Below are 9177 nucleotides of genomic sequence, written 5' to 3' on the forward strand. Positions count from 1 at the left end.
ACGAGGCTACCGATTATTCAATCAGCAATAACACTACGCACTCCATTGCCTGTGAGGCTGTGATAAATTTATATTTCAAGGTAACCGTATATCAATATAAATTATTTTCATGCCAAAAGGACAACAGGTTAAAATATTATAGGAGCAACCAAATACTGTTCAGGAATATCCATCAAGATCAAGATCATTGCTGTTGTGGAATATGAATGCTCAACTCGTCCAAACTCTCCCGGCCCTGGATACTCAGTCCGTGTTCATTTGCTAGGTGCAGCAAACATATAAAGCATAAGTGCGGTGAGATGTCTTTGATGGATTTAACTGCCCTGCAGTCATTAGGAAATGTGGCCAAGGCATCCTTGAAAGATATTATTTCCCCCTGCTCCTTTACATTGGAAAAACAAGACGATGGCAGCATGGAAAGATATCAGAATTTAGAAGCAACAGACTGACATCTAATATACCTACCTTTAATTAAATAAACTGTGCTCAAAAAGCAGCATAATATCACAATTCACAAGCCATATCAGAAAAGTTGTTGTAATACCTTGTTTTAAATCTTAAACATCCTAATTAAGAATTAAATCTTAAAATGTCCCACTTCAGTATAAAATTACATAGACATTCCAAGATATAATTCTTTATTTCAAGGGTGCTTATGCTAGAATGAGAAAACTTGATGTCAAATATAAACAAATGTCGAGAACGAGAGAAATCAACTACTCGAACAGACTGCACCTGAGATTCTTGCAAAGACCCCCAAAGAGTCTCAGCAGCCAAATTTGTTTGGTCATCGTGATTATAGTCCCATGTTATCCATTATCAAATGTATCAGCATTGAACTCAACACCATTTGTAAGGCTCATCAATTTCTTCTATCGGTTTTGTCCCAAAAGAATATGTATATGGAGGTCTTTTATTATCATCATCAAAGTGGTTGACTATTTCCCTCAGACTAGGTGAGATCTCAAATTGTTTTGACATCTATACAAACATCTCTTCACTGATCGCTTGATCGCTTTGAATCATCTGGGTCGTCGGCCCAAAGATTCACAAAAGCCCAGTTTCTGATGGATTCTTTTATCCAATTAGAACTTTTTTCTAAATTGGATCATGTTCGATTCATTTATGGGGGGTCCGGTCGGTTCGGGGAATTTTTTTTTTTTTGAAAGCAAAGTACAAATTCATTCAAACCACGAGATCAAATGAAAGTGCCTCCAACAAACAAGCACGTACGAGGAGATGTGAATAAATTACGGGAATTGACTTCACAAGGGATCCTAGCAATCTGATGTGCTACTTTGTTAGCATTTTTTCGAATAAAAACAACAAAAACTCCATGTAATTCTGCAAGCATAGACTTGCAACTGTCTAAAACTTCTCCAACCTCCAATAGATTTGAGCTAGAGTTTATAATAACATTAACCACGAACTGATAGTCTGACTCCAGAATTAATTCTTTATTTTGCAACTACAGATCTTTAATCCATAATAAAGCATCACGAACTCCCACTGCTTCTGCTTATATTCCATATATCCTATGGGCACCCACAACGCGCTGAACTATCGCCCATTAAAATTCAAATATGGAGGAAATTTACACAAAATTAAAAATTTCATCAGTTAGAGTGATTCTCTCCTCCAATCTCACTTTCCCCCATATTAAAATTGTATATGCACAGAGAGAGAGAGCGAGAGAGAGAGAGAGAGAGGTGAGAGATAGAGAGAGATAGAGAGATAGAGAGAGTGAGAAAGAGTGAGATAGAGGGAGCGAGAGCGAGAAAGAGTGAGTCCGGATGTATTATGGACATTTTCACATACTTGAATCCATATTGATATACTAATTCGAATCGAGCCATATTTCGTGAAATTCGGACGAGTAACTGGGTAGATTTAACGGAAATGGAGTTTTCATTGGATTCTCAAAGGGGTTAGTACACAGTTTTTTCTCCAATACTGATTCCAGATGTATTATGGACACTTTCACATACTTGAATCCATATTAATATTTTAATTTGAAATGTGCCATATTTCATGAAATTCGGACGAGAAACATAGTAGATTTGACGGAAATGGAGTTTTCGGTGGATTCTCAAAGAGGTTCGTACACAGTTTTTTCTCCAATAATGAGTCCGGATGTATTATGGATATTTTCATATACTTGAATCCATATTGATATTCTAATTTGAACCGAGCCATATTTCATGAAATTCGGACGAGAAACTGGGTAGATTTAACGGAAATGGAGTTTTTGTTGGATTCTCAAACAGGTTAGTACACAGTTTTTTCTCCAATACTGAGTCCGGATGTATATGGACATTTTCACATACTTGAATCCATATTGATATTTTAATTTGAGTGTACCATATTTCGTGAAATTCGGACGAGAAACATAGTAGATTTGACGGAAATGGAGTTTTGGGTGGATTCTCAAAGGGTTAGTACACAGTTTTTTCTCCAATACTGAGTCCAAATGTATTATGGACATTTTCACATACTTGAATCCATATTGATATTCTAATTAGAACCGAGCCATATTTCGTGAAATTCGGACGAGAAACTTGGTAGATATAACGTAAATGGAGTTTTCGTTGGATTCTCAAAGGGGTTAGTACACAGTTTTTTTCTCCAATACTGAATCCAGATGTATTATGGAAATTTTCACATACATGAATCCATATTGATATTTTAATTTGAAATGTGCCATTTTTCGTGAAATTCGGACGAGAAAAATAGTAGATTTGACGGAAATAGAGTTTTCTGTGGATTCTCAAATGGGTTAGTACACAATTTTTTCTCCAATACTGAGTCCGGATGTATTATGGATATTTTCACATACTTGAATACATATTGATATTTAAATTTGAACCGAGCCATATTTCGTGAAATTCGAACGAGAAACAGAGTATATTTGACGGAAATGGAGTTTTCGGTGGATTCTTTAAGGGTTTAGTACACAGTTTTTTCCCATACCGAGTTCAGATGTATTATGGATATTTTAACATACTTGAATCCATATTGATATTTTAATTTGAAATGTGCCATATTTCGTGAAATTCGGACGAGAAACATAGTAGATTTGACGGAAATGGAGTTGTCGGTGGATTGTCAAAGGGGTTATTACACAGTTTTTTCTCCAATATTGATTCCGGATGTATTATGGATATTTTCACATATTTGAATCCATATTGATATTTTAATTTGAGTCGAGCCATATTTCGTGAAATTAGGACGAGAAACAGAGTAGATTTGACGGAAATGGAGTTTTCGGTGGATTCTCAAAGGGGTTAATATACAGTTTTTTCTCCAATACTGAGTCCGGATGTATTATGGATATTTTCACATACTTGAATCCATATTGATATTCTAATTTGAATCGAGCCATATTTCGTGAAATTCGGACGAGAAACTGGGTAGATTTGACGGAAATGGAGTTTTCGTTGGATTCTCGAAGGGGTTAGTACACAGTTTTTTCTCCAATACTGAGTCCGGATTTATTATGGACATTTTCACATACTTGAATCCATATTGATATTTTAATTTGAAATGTGCCATATTTCGTGAAATTTGGACGAGAAACATAGTAGATTTGACGGAAATGGAGTTTCCGGTAGATTCTCAAAGGGGTTAGTACACAGTTTTTTCTCCAATACTGAGTCCGGATGTATTATGGACATTTTCACATACTTGAATCCATATCGATATTCTAATTTGAACCGAGCCATATTTCGTGAAATTCGGACGAGTAACTGGGTAGATTTAACGGAAATGGAGTTTTCGGTGGATTCTCAAAGGGGTTAGTATACAGTTTTTTCTCCAATACTGAGTCCGGATGTATTATGGATATTTTCACATACTTGAATCCATATTGATATTCTAATTTGAATCGAGCCATATTTCGTGAAATTCGGATGAGAAACTGGGTTGATTTGACGGAAATGGAGTTTTCGTTGGATTCTCAAAGGGATTAGTACACAGTTTTTTCTCCAATACTGAGTCCGGATGTATTATGGACATTTTCACATACTTGAATCCATGTTGATATTTTAATTTGAAATGTGCCATATTTCGTGAAAATCGGACGAGAAACATAGTAGATTTGACGAAATAGAGTTTTCGGTGGATTCTCAAAGGGGTTATTACACAGTTTTTTCTCCAATATTGATTCCGGATCTATTATGGATATTTTCACATATTTGAATCCATATTGATATTTTAATTTGAGCCGAGCCATATTTCATGAAATTCGGACGAGAAACAGAGTAGATTTGACGGAAATGGAGTTTTCGGTGGATTCTCAAAGGGGTTAGTATACAGTTTTTTCTCCAATACTGAGTCCGGATGTATTATGGATATTTTCATATAATTGAATCCATATTGATATTCTAATTTAAATCGAGCTATATTTCGTGAAATTTGGACGAGAAATTGGGTAGATTTGACGGAAATGGAGTTTTCGTTGGATTCTCAAAGGGGTTAGTACACAGTTTTTTCTCCAATACTGAGTCCGGATGTATTATGGACATTTTCACATACTTGAATCCATATTGATATTTTAATTTGAAATGTGCCATATTTCGTGAAATTCGGACGAGAAACATAGTAGATTTGACGGAAATGGAGTTTTCGGTGGATTCTCAAAGGGGTTATTACACAGTTTTTTCTCCAATATTGATTCCGGATGTATTATGGATATTTTCACATATTTGAATCCATATTGATATTCTAATTTGAAGCCGAGCCATATTTCGTGAAATTCGGACGAGAAACAGAGTAGATTTGACGGAAATGGAGTTTTCGGTGGATTCTCAAAGGGGTTAGTATACAGTTTTTTCTCCAATACTGAGTCCGGATGTATTATGGTTATTTTCACATACTTGAATCCATATTGATATTCTAATTTGAATCGAGCCATATTTCGTGAAATTCGGACGAGAAACTGGGTAGATTTGACGGAAATGGAGTTTTTGTTGTATTCTCAAAGGGATTAGTACACAGTTTTTTCTCCAATACTGAGTCCGGATGTATTATGGACATTTTCACATACTTGAATCCATATTGATATTTTAATTTGAAATGTGCCATATTTCGTGAAAATCGGACGAGAAACATAGTAGAATTGACGGAAATAGAGTTTTCGGTGGATTCTCAAAGGGGTTATTACACAGTTTTTTCTCCAATATTGATTCCGGATGTATTATGGATATTTTCACATATTTGAATCCATATTGATATTTAATTTGAAGCCGAGCCATATTTCGTGAAATTCGGACGAGAAACATAGTAGATTTGACGGAAATGGAGTTTTCGGTGGATTCTCAAAGGGGTTAGTATACAGTTTTTTCTCCAATACTGAGTCCGGATGTATTATGGATATTTTCACATAATTGAATCCATATTGATATTCTAATTTGAAGTCGAGCCATATTTCGTGAAATTAGGACGAGAAACTGAGGTAGATTTGACGGAAATGGAGTTTTCGGTGGATTCTCAAAGGGGTTAATATACAGTTTTTTCTCCAATACTGAGTCCGGATGTATTATGGATATTTTCACATACTTGAATCCATATTGATATTCTAATTTGAATCGAGCCATATTTCGTGAAATTCGGACGAGAAACTGGGTAGATTTGACGGAAATGGAGTTTTCGTTGGATTCTCGAAGGGGTCAGTACACAGTTTTTTCTCCAATACTGAGTCCGGATGTATTATGGACATTTTCACATACTTGAATCCATGTTGATATTTTAATTTGAAATGTGCCATATTTCGTGAAAATCGGACGAGAAACATAGTAGATTTGACGGAAATAGAGTTTTCGGTGGATTCTCAAAGGGGTTATTACACAGTTTTTTCTCCAATATTGATTCCGGATGTATTATGGATATTTTCACATATTTGAATCCATATTGATATTCTAATTTGAACCGAGCCATATTTCGTGAAATTCGGACGAGAAACAGAGTAGATTTGACGGAAATGGAGTTTTCGGTGGATTCTCAAAGGGGTTAGTATACAGTTTTTTCTCCAATACTGAGTCCGGATGTATTATGGTTATTTTCAAATACTTGAATCCATATTGATATTCTAATTTGAATCGAGCCATATTTCGTGAAATTCTGACGAGAAACTGGGTAGATTTGACGGAAATGGAGTTTTTGTTGGATTCTCAAAGGGATTAGTACACAGTTTTTTCTCCAATACTGAGTCCGGATGTATTATGGACATTTTCACATACTTGAATCCATATTGATATTTTAATTTGAAATGTGCCATATTTCATGAAAATCGGACGAGAAACATAGTAGATTTGACGGAAATAGAGTTTTCGGTGGATTCTCAAAGGGGTTATTACACAGTTTTTTCTCCAATATTGATTCCGGATGTATTATGGATATTTTCACATATTTGAATCCATATTGATATTTTAATTTGAGCCGAGCCATATTTCGTGAAATTCGGACGAGAAACATAGTAGATTTGACGGAAATGGAGTTTTCGGTGGATTCTCAAAGGGGTTAGTATACAGTTTTTTCTCCAATACTGAGTCCGGATGTATTATGGATATTTTCACATACTTGAATCCATATTGATATTCTAATTTGAATCGAGCCATATTTCGTGAAATTCGGACGAGAAACTGGGTAGATTTGACGGAAATGGAGTTTTCGTTGGATTCTCAAAGGGGTTAGTACACAGTTTTTTCTCCAATACTGAGTCCGGATGTATTATGGACATTTTCACATACTTGAATCCATATTGATATTTTAATTTGAAATGTGCCATATTTCGTGAAATTCGGACGAGAAACATAGTAGATTTGACGGAAATGGAGTTTTCGGTGGATTCTCAATGGGGTTAGTACACAGTTTTTTCTCCAATACTGAGTCCGGATGTATTATGGACATTTTCACATACTTGAATCCATATTGATATTCTAATTTGAACCGAGCCATATTTCGTGAAATTCGGACGAGTAACTGGGTAGATTTAACGGAAATGGAGTTTTCGTTGGATTCTCAATGTGGTTAGTACACAGTTTTTTCTCCAATACTGATTCTAGATGTATTATGGACATTTTCACATACTTGAATCCATATTAATATTTTAATTTGAAATGTGCCATATTTCGTGAAATTCGGACGAGAAACATAGTAGATTTGACGGAAATGGAGTTTTCGGTGGATTCTCAAAGGGGTTATTACACAGTTTTTTCTCCAATATTGATTCCGGATGTATTATGGATATTTTCACATATTTGAATCCATATTGATATTTTAATTTGAGCCGAGCCATATTTCGTGAAATTCGGACGAGAAACAGAGTAGATTTGACGGAAATGGAGTTTTCGGTGGATTCTCAAAGGGGTTAGTATACAGTTTTTTCTCCAATACTGAGTCCGGATGTATTATGGATATTTTCACATAATTGAATCCATATTGATATTCTAATTTGAATCGAGCTATATTTCGTGAAATTCGGACGAGAAACTGGGTAGATTTGACGGAAATGGAGTTTTCGTTGGATTCTCAAAGGGGTTAGTACACAGTTTTTTCTCCAATACTGAGTCCGGATGTATTATGGACATTTTCACATACTTGAATCCATATTGATATTTTAATTTGAAATGTGCCATATTTCGTGAAATTCGGACGAGAAACATAGTAGATTTGACGGAAATGGAGTTTTCGGTGGATTCTCAAAGGGGTTAGTACACAGTTTTTTCTCCAATACTGAGTCCGGATGTATTATGGACATTTTTACATATTTGAATCCATATTGATATTTTAATTTGAGCCGAGCCATATTTCGTGAAATTCGGACGAGTAACTGGGTAGATTTAACGGAAATGGAGTTTTCGTTGGATTCTCAAAGGGGTTAGTACACAGTTTTTTCTCCAATACTTATTCTAGATGTATTATGGACATTTTCACATACTTGAATCCATATTAATATTTTAATTTGAAATGTGCCATATTTCGTGAAATTCGGACGAGAAACATAGTAGATTTGACGGAAATGGAGTTTTCGGTGGATTCTCAAAGGGGTTATTACACAGTTTTTTCTCCAATATTGATTCCGGATGTATTATGGATATTTTCACATATTTGAATCCATATTGATATTTTAATTTGAGCCGAGCCATATTTCGTGAAATTCGGACGAGAAACAGAGTAGATTTGACGGAAATGGAGTTTTCGGTGGATTCTCAAAGGGGTTAGTATACAGTTTTTTCTCCAATACTGAGTCCGGATGTATTATGGATATTTTCACATACTTGAATCCATATTGATATTCTAATTTGAATCGAGCTATATTTCGTGAAATTTCGGACGAGAAACTGGGTAGATTTGACGGAAATGGAGTTTTCGTTGGATTCTCAAAGGGGTTAGTACACAGTTTTTTCTCCAATACTGAGTCCAGATGTATTATGGACATTTTCACATACTTGAATCCATATTGATATTTTAATTTGAAATGTGCCATATTTCGTGAAATTCGGACGAGAAACATAGTAGATTTGACGGAAATGGAGTTTTCGGTGGATTCTCAAAGGGGTTAGTACACAGTTTTTTCTCCAATACTGAGTCCGGATGTATTATGGACATTTTCACATACTTGAATCCATATTGATATTCTAATTTGAACCGAGCCATATTTCGTGAAATTCGGACGAGTAACTGGGTAGATTTAACGGAAATGGAGTTTTCGTTGAATTCTCAAAGGGGTTAGTACAAAGTTTTTTCTCCAATACTGATTCTAGATGTATTATGGACATTTTCACATACTTGAATCCATATTAATATTTTAATTTGAAATGTGCCATATTTCGTGAAATTCGGACGAGAAACATAGTAGGTTTGACGGAAATGGAGTTTTCGGTGGATTCTCAAAGGGGTTATTACACAGTTTTTTCTACCAATATTGATTCCGGATGTATTATGGATATTTTCACATATTTGAATCCATATTGATATTTAATTTGAGCCGAGCCATATTTCGTGAAATTCGGACGAGAAACATAGTAGATTTGACGGAAATGGAGTTTTCGGTGGATTCTCAAAGGGGTTAGTACACAGTTTTTTCTCCAATACTGAGTCCGGATGTATTATGGACATTTTCACATACTTGAATCCATATTGATATTCTAATTTGAACCGAGCCATATTTCGTGAAAT

The sequence above is a fragment of the Apium graveolens genome, chromosome 11 (genome assembly GCF_009905375.1).
Source record: "Apium graveolens cultivar Ventura chromosome 11, ASM990537v1, whole genome shotgun sequence".
Classification (NCBI taxonomy): Eukaryota; Viridiplantae; Streptophyta; class Magnoliopsida; order Apiales; family Apiaceae; genus Apium; species Apium graveolens.